At 35.8% G+C, this 16,413-nt stretch overlaps 1 pseudogene; it reads left to right on the forward strand.

Annotated features, from left to right (window-relative positions):
- The first annotated feature begins 4,600 nt into the window (after nt 1-4,600).
- LOC144233374 (Y-box-binding protein 1 pseudogene) lies at nt 4,601-15,449 on the forward strand (annotated as a pseudogene).
- The last annotated feature ends 964 nt before the right edge of the window (nt 15,450-16,413 follow it).

The raw sequence follows: 16,413 nt of genomic DNA on the forward strand, positions 1-16,413 counted from the left end.
TGTAGCTATCTTACTGCATAGTTTGTTAAGCAATTTCCATTTTGTACTTTCATTTCACAGATGTTCTGAAATGGTTAAGCCAAAAAAAAAAAAAAATGTTTCAACTCATGACTAACTTATAACAAAATACATTCCCATTAGTTGGCTTTAAATATATATATATGACTAATATAACACTGTACATTAACTAACTGGAATTAAAATAAAAACTTAATGATAAATACATATATGTTAACTATATAAAATATAAATTAATAGAAATAAAATATAAATTCTAACAATGTACATGTGTATATAAAATGTCTCATTGATAACTCAGACACACAAAAAGAAGTGTATAGTCCTTTATTGCTTTATGAGTAAGAAGTTATAAAATCACATACTATGCCTGATTTTTGACTTTTCATTTCTCTTTTGTACTTTATTACAGTGGAACTGATAGAAGTTGAAAGATGATTAGATATACAAGAAGCCTAGCAGCTCCTGAGGATCTGAAGAAGCTCAAATCCTCAAACTATTACCTTCAGAATCTGTTATAACTTATGCTTATTAAATTGGCTCCAGGTCTTCTTTTGCAGAGTAGCCTCCAAATAACTAAATTTCTTAAATATGTCCTGTCTTTGCCATCCCTCTTAGAGAGCAACTATTTCAAATTGTCCTGGTAAAAGTGGGTCTGGCATATAGCCTGGTCTGCCTTGGCCCGGAGGAATTATTACTAGAGCCTCTGAATGCACTCAAAAGGTATAGTTTTGGATGATAATTTTTTTTGGCCACATTAGATTTAAAAGGCTAGGATTCATAATATTTTGAAGAAAAAATGTCTAATATTAATTCATACACTGTACGCCTACCAGTTAAAGCATTCCATCTGTTATTAAGCATGTTTGCCCCTACCTTTGATCTGAAGTATATGGTTTCCTCTTATTTTTGCTACAAGTATACTTAGGGTTCTTTAGCCTGGAAATTATGTATAACATAACTTTGTTTTGTGATTCAATTAATGAATTCTACACAAACTTCTCTCGGGATTCTCTCTTGATAGAGTAAGGAAACATCTCCAAAAAATGCATTTTAATAGTTCATCCCACAAAAATTTGCGTATGTTTTCCCACTATTATTTGCCTACAAATAAGTCTGCAAATATAAGCAACTTACAGAAAATATGTCTGCTATTCCAGCTAAATGTATTTAAGGGAGGACAAATTATTCCTGTGGAATGCTGTCAAAAATTTCACAGTAGCTAACCATGGCTTTTTATCAATTTCCATACATCATCATTCACTGAATTTTTACTTTAGAGAAAGACATGCTCTTCTTAGGTCAGATTTACAGATAACTAAGTCTATTTTTGGATTTGTTTTCTGTTTCATAGTAAAAATTTTGACCTTTAGTTTCTGTGTTCTAGAAATCGGATGATCAGAAAGCTGATTAGACATCAGACCAGATGGCTTGTAGGAGCCTGTATCACAAAGTTCTTGGTCTTTCTGCGCGTATGTGTTTTGCATATACACTTGAAAAGCTGGAACTCTCAAATAACATGAATGTTTTTGAACTTTGGGTTAAAAAAATAACAAGAACCACAAAGATTCATGAAAAGATAACTTTTATGGATCAGATGCACTCAGTCTGGTATTCTGTTTATCTATACATAAAATACTTTTGTGCAATAATAATCATATATATGATCCTAGGAGACTATAGGGGTCTTAATTAACTTGTGTTGAGAAATTCTGTAGGTAATAGGGACAGTCATATTTTGAAAAAAATTTACACAAGGAGATTAAGCCATCAAAAAAGAGTTCCTCATTATCTTTCAGTTAATAGAAAAATGTAGAAAATCGTGTATGGCTCTAAGCATTCCAGGTAATCATAGTTTTATTTTTAACTTTCTACTCTGATTTATAGAAATAGCAGAAATGTATTTATTCTATTGCAGTAAAAAGTGAGCTATGTATAGGATGTGTGTCTTCTACCATTAGATTATCAAGCTTGCTCAGAGTTCAAAGTGAAACCTCAGTGCTGCTTTTTTTCACTTTTACAATTTAATTGTATCCCTCATCAATGTTACAGGTGAATAAGAAGGAGAGGTACTGTAACTTAATATGCTCATTTATCCTGTTTCCCACACGACATGCTTAGTTTTAGAATATGTGTCAGGTGATATTCAGGCTTAGAGTGGAGTGTGACTTTTCTAAAAGAGAAGTTAGAAATGAAGAGGCTACATATGCTTGTTTTTCTTGTTTTTTTTTTTTTTTTTTCCCTTATTGGAAGAAGACCCTTGATTGCTTTCTCATTTCCAAGTGACAGAAACTGTCCAGATATCTTTTGTAACAACAAGAAAGCATTACTTCCTTTGCTCTGCTCACGATCATTGGTAACTTTAAGATAGTCCATCAATTATTATCTTCTATAATGTGTAGCCTTAGTTACTTGAATATAGATTCTTATAGGTGATAAAGTTATCTGCCAGCCTTCATGAACTTAACAGATGTGCAGTTGACAATTCTTTATGGTTCCATGGCAAGTATATGCCATTACTTTTCAAGATCTTAAACCATAAGCATTCTCCTTTGAGTTTCCCCTTACTCATCATGTTCGTTGTGGAATTTCTGGCAGCCCCAAAGCTAGCCAAACCAGGGTGAGCATCCCCAAGTTTATATTGCTCTTTGGAAAACTTGAGTTTGTATGGCTTTGTTATTGATGAATCATATCTACAAGGATTTTTAGTTTTTCTGGTTGAGTCTGAAATGAGAGGTGGAAATTAGGGACCTGGTTATCAGGCATATCAGAAAAGTGAGGCATTTCTATGATAGTAAATATGTAAAGCAGTGAAAAGATTTCTGAGTATTTGGGAAAATTCAGAAAAAAATTCAGATACTTTTTATTTATAACATGGAATATTGGTGAGATGTGTTTATTAGAATTAAAAATTGAGCTCTGCCACACATCTTCAGGCAAATGATTCCTCACCTATATATAATTTGCCTTTTACAGTTATTGATATAATATGGGTAATATTAAAGCATCACTTAAATCCTCAAATTTTATAAATTATATACTTTTAAACAACAGGGTGCAGGAAATGTAATCATAATACCCCAAGCCTACAAATACATAATGGACAAGCAGTAATAACATACAAGCCTCCTAATTTAAATGAAGTAGATATGTTTTTCTTAACACCTAATAGATGATCTCAAATAGAATAAAATCCACATGTGTTACATTCTTGATTAAACTCTACATTTTGAGCTTTCTTTACATTCTTAGTTTGTGTTTACTCTAAGATAGAAATAACTTCACTTCAAAGGTTAAATGTTTTCAGAAACCTGTTCAGTTTTTACATAAATGTAAAGTTTCTAAATAAGAGTTACATAATGTAAAGTTGTTTCCTTTCAAAATTTGTTTCACAAGAGCAGGTAATATATTTCCACTTTCAGCTGCACATTTAGATGCTTTATTTTTGAGTGTACTTTCTCCTCAATATTTCTTTCCACAGAATTTTGGAATTTTGTTTCTCTCATGTTTTATTGAAAAGGCTCACTGCCATTATATCCTTTCGTTTTCCGGTTTTATCCTTTTGTCTGAAGGCACATTGCAGCATGGCTGGTTTAAGGATTCTAGACAGCGAGAGAAATGGATAGCCACAAGAGTATCTCTAGTCAAGGTTGAAAGAGAGCACGTAGCTTTCTAAACTGAACACCGTGAATGGAGGACATTTAGGTTATTGCCATGACAATCCTAATTGTTGGAACTTTATTCTTATTATGGTCTTTATTCAGTTGGATTCACCCTAACAGCACACATAGACGAGTCACTTTAATTTCTGGGCTGGTTTTGGAGAACATGTATCCAAGAATCATCATCTTTTTGTTGCGATAACAAAACACACGGTCAAGGGGGGTCTAAATGGAATTGCATTTTATAGGCATGCAGAGATCGGTATGAAGTAAGACATGCACTCTTTGACCCCTGGAGGCTCTCTCTGACAAATGATGGGGCTACATTTTAAATTACAGGAGATTCCAATTACTGTGAAATTATGGGGCTATGTGAGCTCCCTCTATGGGCTAATTTAACGTCTGCAAATTATATTTCTTCTTCTTCCTCTTTTTTTTCTTCTTCCCATTTTTCCCCCAACAAAGCCTCTGTGTGGCCTCTGGGATGGGGTGGCCGCCTAAGGGCCCTGAGGTTGTGCTCCTTGGAGCGTGTGCAAGATGGCTGCCCCAAGGCTGTTTGAAGCTGGCGCGTTTGAAGCTGCCGCGCGTGTTTGAAGCTGCGGCATTTGAAGCTGTCGGGCTTGAAGCTGGCGCGTGTGTTTGAAGCTGCGGTATTTGATGTTGCTGAGGACGTTTGTAAATTTGAGACAGACTTTAATATTGTTAGACGGTAGGGGAGTCCTTTTCAACCCCCTTTTCATTTTTTTTTACTTGAACTTTTTAAAAAGTTTTATTTAACTTTTTTTTCCCCCACTATTTTAACTACTTATGTCAGCCGAGGAATGCTGTGATTCACAGCCATTATTGTAAGGAGGCTGTTATGTATTTTTAGTGCTGCTGGGACCATAGGAATTCTTGAGTGGCTTTGACTGGATACAACAATGTGGAGAATAATCCCAACTGTGAAAAGTGCTACTGTGGCCACAGAACAGTACAGAATAATTTTGAAAAAGGGCAGTCTCCTTGTTGCTTTTAGAAGAAGGCCGAGCGGGCCCGCTGTTGCATTTGCAAGATTGATGAGTGTAGAGGTAGAACAAATGTATGTGAGTAGAAGAAGTTGGGGGTGCATAGGTGTATGAAATAAATTTGCAGTGTTCCAGGAGCAAAGCGTTTTGTCATTTCTTCCTATTATTTCCCCCTCTAATTTCTAGAAGAACCAGGGAGAAAGGTGGGTGTTATTATGAAACAATACCGTCAGTTCTTTGGACAATACTGTAAAAATGAATGGTACATTACGTGGAGAGCATCTACTTTGAAAATGTGAGAGAGAAGGGAATGAGGATTGCTGCTGTTGGTAAAGGAAAGGAAACAGACGCTTCTCCTGTGGTGTGTACATTGTGGTTTGGGAAACACTTGGCTTGGAGGAACTCTAGATGTAGAGGTGAAAAAGATGGAGGAAACATTGGAAGGAGCCATGAGTCATCAGATCCAAAGTGGACTCCATGAGAAACGCTTTGGTTTGGATACAGATAATTTTCCACTGAATTCCCAGCCTGGAGCAATATCATGTACGTGCATGCAGAGTTGATGACGTGACGTGTTCTAATGTTGTCTGTGGTTCCTCTCGCATAGACTGTTTGGGACAGACAGTGCCTTTGATGGGCTTGCCATCAGCTTTTTTTTTCCCCTTTGGAAGTACAATGTTCTGTTCTGCTGATGATCATTCTTTTGAAAATTAAGTAATGGTTTCTTGACATTAGCTACTTGTCAGTGCTTGAACCTGTTTCTTCACATGACCGCCATTAATTTTTTCATTGGGTAGAACTTAAATTCCAAAGTCTACATCTACTTTTCAGCCACATGTGGATTTTCTATCTACCCGGGAATGAGGTGTTTGGTTTGGTATTTTATTCATATTGGCAAAGGTCTACAGTTCCTTCAGTTCACAGAAAAATCTATGTTTTAAACCTGTTTCATTAAAATTGAGTTATTGTCTCTTAATATGGATGGAACTGGCTTTCTTCTAATAAATAATTTAAATGTGTGCTTTATTTGTTTAACTAAGAGTAAGGTGTTGTGTCTTGCACACCTTTTGAATGATGAAAACATTTCCCATGTCTTCATAGAACGGATGATCTTAGACTTTGTTTTCTTGCAAATAATTGTTTTTAAGGATTTCCCTTCATTGGATCAACATTTCTGATTTGGTAGGAATAGAAATTTCCTAAGTATTTTCCTTTGTATTGTATAAATGCATTTTTTAGTCTAAGTTTTCACTATCAGCTCCTGCAATTGTATTCCTTTGAATCCATGTGCCTTTTCCATTCTATTAGCTAATCATCTTTTACAGTGTTAATATTTTACCAGATCCGTAATTTGAACTTCATAAGACCAATATTGATGTGATTCAGTGAGAACTAAGTTCTTACAGACTCTCAGTCTAAGGTACTAAAAATCTATTTAACAAGTCATTTTATAAATTATAAATCATAAGATATTAAAAACTAAGTGACATGGGGCATATACAGAAGTTGTGACTCTGCACATTTGACTCATACTGTTTTGGAACTTTGTTATAAACGTTCATAACTCAAGGAGTGAGGACATGATATACATAGGAGCAGACAGGTGCATATACCCATGTATATATGTGTGCTTATTTTTTATTTCTTTATTCTAAAATCTTCTTGATCAGACTTTTTCTTATTCCCCAGCTTCTGCGATACTCATTTGATCCATATTATTGCTTTTTAAAGTTTAGACTTTTGAAAGATTTTCCTACTCTTCACCATAATTTGGTCTATACAGTCTAGTAATCTACATTTGGTGATGAAAGAATTGCTCGAGAATAGTTGAACACAAATGCTTAAATAAGAACTGCATGCATTTTACTATACATTTGTGTAAACATAGCCAAAGAAAAAGAATAAATGTTGTAGAGCTGTTATATCTTTAATCTGCTTAATCAGCCAGGCTACACATTCCAACATCACTCTTATTCCTTGCTGGTTTGTGCTAAGAAGCTTTTTCTTATTTTACAACTTTTATTGTCATTTTTTTCACATAAGTTTTCATGTTCACTCTTTTCATTTTGTTTAATTAAAATATATTTCAGATAACTTCTCTTTTTAATAGATTTCCACACATATGTGCTTCTTTCAATATACTCCACAAAATAAAGACCATTAATCCAAATAATGATTCCTCTTCTGTGGCTCTATTTCTCTCTTTCTGTCTCTAACTTGAGTGTTTTGTCCTGTATCTGTTTTCTTTGTGTCTGTCAATGTTTTTCTGTTGTTTTTTTTTTCATCCTACCACGATGAAGTTTTTAGTTTGGCACCTGTGGTAGAGAAATAGTAAGAGTATTGGATCCTGAGCTGGATCCAAGGTGAAATAGCATTCTCCACCACATAGCGCCATAACCCCATTTTTTGGAATTCTTACTAACAGTGTCTCCATTATAGAGCCAGGTCAGTGTTGTGTAACCATTCATCCACAGTATCATATAGGTTTATTGCTTTGATTTGTTTAATAGTTATAAGATTTGTTATGACCTCACATTGTTGGTTTTTCTTTAAATGTTTCACCAGTTATTCTCTTTTTAAGGCAAATGCTAATAAGAAATTTTACACATAAAATTTCTATTTTTCTTTTGCATTCCTTTTTAATATCAGCTTTATTGAGGTGTTATTTACATACAGTGAGACTTCTGTTTTAATGCATATTTCAATGAGTTTTGACAAATGTATATACTGTGTAACTAGCATCATAATCACCATATTGAACATTTTCATCATTGCAAAAATGTCTCTGGTACTACCCTTTTGAAGTCAGTTTCCTACACTCACTCCTTGATCACCAGCAACTTCTGATCTTCTTTCTTTTGCTATAGTTTTGCCTTTTTCAGAATCTGGTATCAATGAAATCACAGTGTATTCTTTGTCTCTAGCTTCTTTCATTTAGTGTAATGCTTTTAAATTTCATTCATGTTGTTGCATGATTAGAGTTTTCTGTGCTATTGCAGAGTAGTATTCTACTGTATTGATACTCCACAATTTGTTTATCCATTTACCTTTTGATGATCTTTTTTGTTCTTTCCAGTTTGGGTGATTATGAGTAAAGATGCTAGAAACAGTTATATACAGGCCTTGTGTGTGTGGACCTAAGTTTTACCTTGTTTTGGGTAAATACGTAGGGGTGGGATTGCTGACTCATGTGGTACACATATGTTGAATTTTATTTAAAAAAATTAAAATGTTTTCCAGAGTGGGTGAACTATTTTGCATTTCCATCAGAGATGCACAAAGAGTTCCAATTATACACCATCATCACCAACACTTGGTGTTGTTAGTCTTTTTAATTTTAGCCATTATAGGGAGTTGAGTACATATTTCTTGTCAATATTTTTTTCAATTGCAATAATTTACATCTGTTTTACCAACTTTATTATTTACTGTATCCACTTGATTGCATTATGCTTTTATTTTTTTCACTTGTTATTTGCTTTACTCCCTTGTTCTTTTGAAGGCTATAAGTACATTTTATTTCTTACTTTATTTTTAGTACTTGAAAAGGTAAAGGAGCTGAAATCCAAATATATATGTAAGCAGACCAGAGTCTTGAGTGAGCATGTTAAATAGTTGATTTTTACCTTTATTTTTTGAGAACTAGGAATACAATATTTGGAGAAGGTTATGTCTGACTTAAGAGCCTAGGTATTTTTGGTGTCTCTTTACTAGCACAGAAATTATAAATAGGATTGCATAGTTCAAAAATACTAGAATCTGATTTTTCAGTAACTTATATCTCTCAATAAATTTCCACACATCTTCAACAACTGAAAGATCACCATACAACACAGTCCTGCCATTTCCTAAAATGACTCTGTTTTTATTCTGTGCCTCATTAGACAGCTTAGAGAACAGTATACCATTGCCCATTAAAGAAGTCACTTTTATTTAATCCAGTATCTACTAACATTTGTCAGAATTGGTGATTTTTTAACCTTTTTTATATAGCGCTAACTGTTCTCAGATCTCCAGCTTTGTTCCCTGGATGTTAAAAAGACACATGTTCACTTTGTTAAAATCCTTCTTTAAAAATCCAGTGTAAATGAGAATCATCATCATCTCTATCACCCTATTCTTTTCTATCTAACAGTGTTTCATTTCAATATGTGCTGGAGCTCTGATTTTTCTCACTAAAGCTCAGTTACTAGTTCAGGATTATTACTTGGCTAAGAAAGATTTCTTTCACTAAAAAGTTTATATAGCAATCAAAATTGAATGCTAATGAGCTGCATAGCTGTGAATTCTTTTTTCTCAAAGAACCAGACCTTAGGAGTCAACCCTTATTTCAGGAAATGTTTGTGAGATGATCTTTAAACCCTGGTTAAAATATATTCATTCCCTCATGTTATTTTGCTGAGTTCTGTGTTTGAAGGCAAATAGGATTTCTATACAAACTTCCCAGTTTTGTCAGATCATACATAAGCAAGATGATACTACAAAGTAAAATATTTGCTGCTGAAATCATGAATTAATCTAACTTCTTGGGAAATTCATTCTTAGTTCATTGAAGGGCTTCCTATTGAATGGGAGGTATTTTTCCATGTCACATTTTCTCATCTTTGGTATCTTTGATTTTAAACCTGGTATTATTTTAGTAACTAAAGATAATTGAGAATGTTTGCAGGTAATAGATTGAATAATAGATTATTCAATCAAATGAAGCTAGAGAATTGTGGATATTTTTTGGTTACTTTTTACTAATAGTTTAACAAGTCAATTTCATTTTTTCACTGTTTGTGTCCAGTTAATAATATTAACCCGGACTGTTAAATTTTTCCTTAGAAATACTATCAAAACATGAGGGACTAGGATCTTTCTTGTAATTTGAAAGAAAAAAATTGATGATAAAACAATATCAGAAGCAATTCAAGTTACGAGTGTAATTACAGGCTTCACTGTACTGAAAATAAAGGAACACATTTTAGAAAGGTTTTCTTTTAAAAGTGGTTTGGTATGAAAATTCAGTGGTCATTTCTTAGTTTTAATCAATATTCCATATTCTAAAAACATCTGGGTTTTGTGGGTGAAATAGCTGGCTTAAATACGGACTTAAACACTTGTTCAGATCTGATATTTATTTATTCCTTCAGAACCTTTGCATTTTGATTTGGGGCTGGTTGAGGTCATTTCTAGTACCTGTTCTTAGGTCATCATTAGGTATATCTAACAAATGATCAAGTGCACATATCGTTATGCTGGATTTAATTTTTGTTTTCTAGAAAGTCAGACTGTGTTTCCTAAGGAACATGTACTGTGTGGATTTTTCTGGTGTCTAAATCCCAGCAACGAGGGGTAATTCTGAGTATTTGCTTGTGTCCAAATCCCTAAAGAATTCTTGTATCTTACTCTTCCATAATGGATATCTTCTTAGTCCAGTCTAAATCCTCCCTGGCAATTTGCATCACAGGAACCCCCACATCTGTTGTATAGTAGGGTGGAATCCAAGGGAATTAAGCGCTCCCCTTAGGAGCTATTGCTGTCATTCATGCTACACAGAGGGGGGGCATTCCTGCCTTCTCTCTAACTCCAACCCAATTGCCTGGCCAGGAGAATTATTCTTAATAGTGTGTGATCCAGAAAATTAATTAACTATTTTAATACACAGTGCTTTTTAAATGAGCTTGGAACACTATGGCATCATCTAAATTTAAATATAAATCTGTCAGTAGGAATTTTAATATGGGTGTTGTCTGATGACTTTTGATGAGATGAATTTTGAATTTTATTTTGAAATTATCTCTTATTTTAAGGAAAGGAAATCTGTGGGAGAATCTGTATTTACTTCTTTTGCTGGCTACAGATATTTGTCATACCATACTTTTGATTATTTATTTGCCATGCTCTACTCTGGATTACTTCGTCATTGTCCTGGTGAAAAGTTTATATAGCTTGTTTATTGCTTCCAATAACAATAAACTTCTGTCAGGAGTGATTTTAGAATAAATTTTTAGAATAATTTTTTGAGTGAACTGCTTTCATACTTTCTAAGAAGTTAGAAAAATATATATATTGAAAAGTCCCATTTAAGATACAATGAAAATACAAAATATCTTGATATATCATTAGCAAAAAAAAACATGAGGGAACTGGATAATGAAAATGGTAAAAGTTTGCTGAGACCTAAGAGACAATTTTATCAGCTGAAGATGAAATATATTAAGGGTTGTCTGTTCTTCCCATAATAATTCATAAGGCTAATATTGCCTAATAAAACCACAGTGAGTTTTTCTTTTCTTAATTTGCCACAGCAAATCTAATATTTATCTCTTAATGAACAGGGGCAAATAGCCAATACAATTGTCTTATCAATTATAAAGCAGTAATACTCAAGACAGTGTCATTTTGACAAAACAATGGAAAAGAAGGAAAATCAGGACAGATTCAAATATGTAAAAGTTTATTGTGTTGGTATCATAAATGAATGGGGGAAGGTTGCATAGTTAAGAGGTGACTCAGGGACAACTGCTTAACTCATGTGGGGAAAAATAAATTAGATCTAGTCTCATTTCATCTCATATATCAGTATAAATTCCATATGAGTTCAAGAGATAAATGTGAAATAAAAATAAGAGATCACTGGAAATTATAAAAAATAGAGTGGACTGGCTGATTTAATAATGAAGAGTTTTAAGCATATAAATAATTTTAAAAATCACAAGGGAAAATCCATACATTTGACTACGTGAAAAATTAATAATTTTTAAATGATAAAAACCAATACCTGGTTAAAAAAATAACCTGAAAAACCTGTTAGCCGCAACTACTTCAGATGCTTTTCACCCTATGGACATACAACTTGAAGAGGAGCAGATTTTGCCACCCCAAAATATGCCACTTTGGCTTGACAATTATTTTGAGTGAAAGGCCATCAAAATCCAGCAGGTGCAGGAGAAGCTCTTTACCTCCTTATCAAATATCTAAGCTTACGTTGGAAGGGTGCTTATACCAGGAAGAGAGCTGGTACCAGAGATACCTTTCTACCTAAGAAACTTATCTACAACTGGGCAACTTCTGTTTTCCAAATTTCACCTCTCATCTTTCTGTAAAAGTCCTTCTTCCCTTTCTCTCCCCAGATCCTTACCCCTTTCCTTAGTCCAGGATGTTTTATACACCTCACTTACCTGGCGGCTTCTAGAGTCTTCTAGGGATTCTGTACATATGGAAGTTTGTTTGTTTTTCTCCTGTGAATATGTCTTACATCAATTTAATTATTTGACCAAGTTCTCCTACTGGGTATTTAGGTTGTTAATGGTTTTCCAGAAGAGACTGCTGAACATCATTGCACAGATCAGATTATTTTCTAAGGGTAAATTTGTAAGGTTGGATTTGCCATATGCAAATCATTTCAGGTTTTTGTTGCATGTTCCCAAGCTGTTCCTCAGAAAGATTTGAACTTTTACCTTTCCATCAACCATGCATCAGAGTAATTATTTTTCAAACTCTTGCAAGCATTAATATAGTTAAAATTGTATGTAAGTTAAATAATTTGGCAATATCTTATTATTCTTTCACTTTGCTTTTTTCTTTTTTTACTAAAGTGCTGAACTTTTATGTGTTTATGGCCATTTTTGTCTTTTGTGAAATTTCTAATCATGGCATTTTTACCCATTTTCTATTGACAGTAGTCTCAGTATTAATTTTTTAAACAAGTTTTTAGGTTTATTTATTTATTTTGAAAGAGAAGGGGAGAGAGCATGTGAGCAGAGGAAGGGCAGAGAGAGAGGGAGAGAGAGAGAATCCCAAGCAGGCTCTGCACTGTCAACATGGAGCCTGATGTGGGACTCAACCCATGAACCACGAGATCATGACCTGGGCTGAAAGCAAGAATCATTCGCTTCACCAACTAAGCCACACAGGCACCCCAGTATTGATTTATTTTACATATGTACTAAAATTAAAAATTAAAAATAAACAGAAACTTTAAAAAAACATAAAAGTTATGTTTATATTTAGGTTACATATTCCTTGGGTTATGTAGGGTTTTTTTTCCATATACAGAAGGTTATTAAAAACTCTCTGAATTTTTTTTCTGTATAATTTCCACTTTCAGTGATGTGATTATGAACTCCTAGCAGATATCAGATTATGTTAACTAAAATGAAAGAATATTTTGATTCGTCTATTCCATTTTTCTTCAAGTTTATAGTTGAACCTTTCATTATGGAAAGCATGATGAATGGAATATTTTATCCTAGAGCCTTAAAGGAAAACTCGGGACCGCTTGATTTTTAATTAAAATGAACTCTGTGGAAAGATTATATTATAAATATGACTTCTCAGTGACTTCTCTTAGTACTAAAAATTGGGCTTATTGGAAAGGTTGAATTATACTAAGATCTTATAGAAGTTAGATATAACTATTTTTAATGCTAATGTTTCTGTGCATAGAATTTTTTTGTGTATACAATTATTCTGGGTTTGAATAAGTAGCAAATCCCCTGGGTTTTTGTTTTTGGGGGCAATTTTGTTCCTTAACATTTAAATTTGGAAGGTCAAATTTATCTAGAAGATTCAGCTTTGATTTTAGAGGAGCAGATCTATATTGGTCAGGGGAGAAAAATCTCAGGAGCTGAATGAAGGCGGGCTAAGTGATCGGCACTGAATAAGTAAGTTGAGGGCATATGTTTACTGGTATGGGTTAAAAGGTCTTATCTGGGTTCCTGGACCCAATTCCAATGTATGTGTGAAGGCATCCAGCACACCAAGCAGGTCTTAGGAACCAGCAGGGTGTCTGAGAATCCAACTCAGTTCTGACATTAATTACCAATAGATAGCACCATATTCCACAGGTTGAGGGCTCAGTCCTGGGTAGGACCATCCTCCCCAAACCCACCCCTGCTCCAAACCACTACTTCAGACTCTAGTCTCCAGTCACAAGCCCAGACTGTTACTTGAACTTCTGATTTACTGGCTATAAATTAGAAGTTCCAGCAACCTCTTCCTTGGGCTTAATCAGTTTGCTAGAGCAGTGAGTCCCATCAGTTGCACGAGCAGAGAGCAGACCCCAAAGGGCTCTGAGCAGCCCCACCACCGGCACCAGCAGAGCTACACAACCCAGCAGGCCCCCCAGTCACCTCACCACGACCAGGAGCAGAGAGGGAGACACGGAGCAGCACCTGACGCCCTGCCCTCAGGGCTGCAGACCCCAAGCCCAGCACCCTGCTCAGTGGTGTGGGGGGAGTGGAGTCCAGGGAGCCTCATTTTGGGTGGTGCCTGCCAACAGAGACAAAAAAGTCCATGCAAGGAAGACTTTGGGAATAGTAAAATGGTTCAGGGTAAGAAACGGATATGGTTTCATCAATAGAAATGACACCAAAGAAGATACATATTTGTATGCCAGACTTCCACAAAGAAGCATAACCCCAGGAAGTACCTTCTCAGTGATGCAAGCTGAGAGCCAAGCACAAGCCAGCATTACCACCTGCTTCCCCCACCCCCAGGTGGGATATGTGACATTCCTCAGGCACTCCTGGCTGCCCAAGGACAAAGGAAAGGACAGAAAACAAATGGTTCATCTGATAGAGTCTCCTTCAGTTTACACATCTTAGTAAATTACAAGAAAAAGGCAATCTTATCAATAGCCTAATCTCCAAAAACCTATAGACTCAGTTTCCTGGAGCCCCAACATTACCTTCCCCTCCATAGTGATGTGGGAAACAAAGGCAGAAGGAAATGGCAGATAAAATTGAATTTCCTTATAACCTGCAGTCCACTGACAAATACTTGAGGCCGGCAGAGTTCTCCAGGAACTCCCTACTGTCTTAGTGTGTTAATGCTTTGCTGGAGGGAAAATCAACCTTAGCTTGACAATAACTAGGTCTCCAGTAATCTGTGAATCTTTAGCATATGAAAGTCTCTGTGGAAACTTCTCTTTTGACTTTACCTCCCTCAGCCCCATAGTGTATAATGAGCCACTCTTCACAACCCCAGTTTAGTTCTCCCTTCCCAGGGGTCCTGTCCCTGTGCTTTAATATCACCTTTATTTGCACCGGAGACATCTTTAAGAATTCTTTCTTGGCCATCAGCTCCAAACCTCATGAATCCCATCATCACCCCAAGACCTCATCATCAGCATAGGAGATGGAGAGACTATAGAGTCTGATGTTGTTGAGGGAGAAAAAGGTGTGGAGACAGCAAATGTGGAGGAGCTCCAGAGGGAGGCAGTAAATACGCAACAGACCATAAACTTTATAGTTGCTCTCCACGTGGCAGGGGTCCTTCGTGAAATCCCAGAAGAATTGATCAGAATCGTGAGAGTGGGGAAAAGAATAAGGGATGGGAGAATGCTCCGTAAGGCTAGGCCCAACAATGTCACCCTACTGTAGGCAAGAGTTCCCATCTTACTACCAGACAGAGACCCTGTGCACATCAACCCACCACACTATTCCAACCCTCCTGTGCAGGGAAAGGTGATGGAGAGAGCTGACAAACAGGGTGCAGGAGAACAGGGTAGACCAGTGAGACAGAATATATATCAGGGTACAGACCACGATTCCACAGGGGTCCTCCACACCCAAGACATCTAGAGATGATAGCAATGAAAATCAAGGGAATGAGACCCAAGATCAGCAGCCACCTGAACACAGGTATCTGCACAACTTCAATTACCAACAGAGACACCCAGAAAACCCTAAACCACAAGATGGTAGAGACAAAAGCAGCCAATCAACCAGATGAGAATTCATCCCCTCCAGAGGCTGAGCAGAGAGGGACTGAGTAAATGCAGGCTTACCACCATCCCGTTTAGTCATCCACCAAGAAGAATTGAATATGAAATTGTAGCAATAACAAATGAACAAAAGATTGGAGCTGAAGACCTTGGCTTGCTTTTTGCCCATTGACTAGATTAATAGAGCTATCTGCATTATGTATGCAGCGTGGGGTTTTTATTATTTTTACCTAAGGACATTTCTTTTTGATAATAACAAAGGGGTTTTTTTGTTTGCTTTTTGTTTTTAAATAAAAGCCTGTCTTTTTTCTCAATATACCTCTAAAGATTTTTAAACTGTTTCATATGTAGTCAAGCTGAGAGTCTTCAGAACCTCCTTTTTACTTCCTTTTTTTAAAGCTGTTGAATTTTGAGGTTTTTTTTTTTACATTTATTTATTTATTTTGAAAGAGAGAGAGAGAGAATCCCAATCAGGCTTGCATTGTTAGAGCAGAGCCTGATGCAGGGCTGAAACTCACAAACCATGAAATCATGACCTAAGCGAAATTGAGAGTCTGAGGCTTAACCAACTGAAGCACCCAGGTGCTACTCATTTTTAATTTCTTAATAAAAGTTTACAACTTGATTTTTTTCAAAAAACGTCAACAAATGGCAAACACCTGGTAATAAAGATCTTAAATAATATAATAATAATAACAAATTTCCTAGAGCAGTTCACAGAACTCACAAAACCCATTGATGCTGGGAGCCATTCTGAGCCCACTAGTCNCTTCAGGGACCCCTGGACCTGGCAGAGCCGGCCTCTGACACATTGACTAACTACATTATTGCTGATTTATCATAAAAGATTGTAACTCAGAAACAGCCCTGTAGAAGAGATGTGTAGGGCAAGGGCACAGAGCTTCTATACCCTCTCCAGGCCTCCAGGTGGCCCTTTCTCCCAGCACCACCATTTGCACATCAACGCTGAAGCTCTATGAACCCTGTCCTTTTGAGTTTTTATGGAGGCTCAATT

Source organism: Crocuta crocuta, unplaced genomic scaffold (genome assembly GCF_008692635.1).
Source record: "Crocuta crocuta isolate KB4526 unplaced genomic scaffold, BGI_CrCroc_1.0 scaffold113, whole genome shotgun sequence".
In the NCBI taxonomy this organism is placed as follows: Eukaryota; Metazoa; Chordata; class Mammalia; order Carnivora; family Hyaenidae; genus Crocuta; species Crocuta crocuta.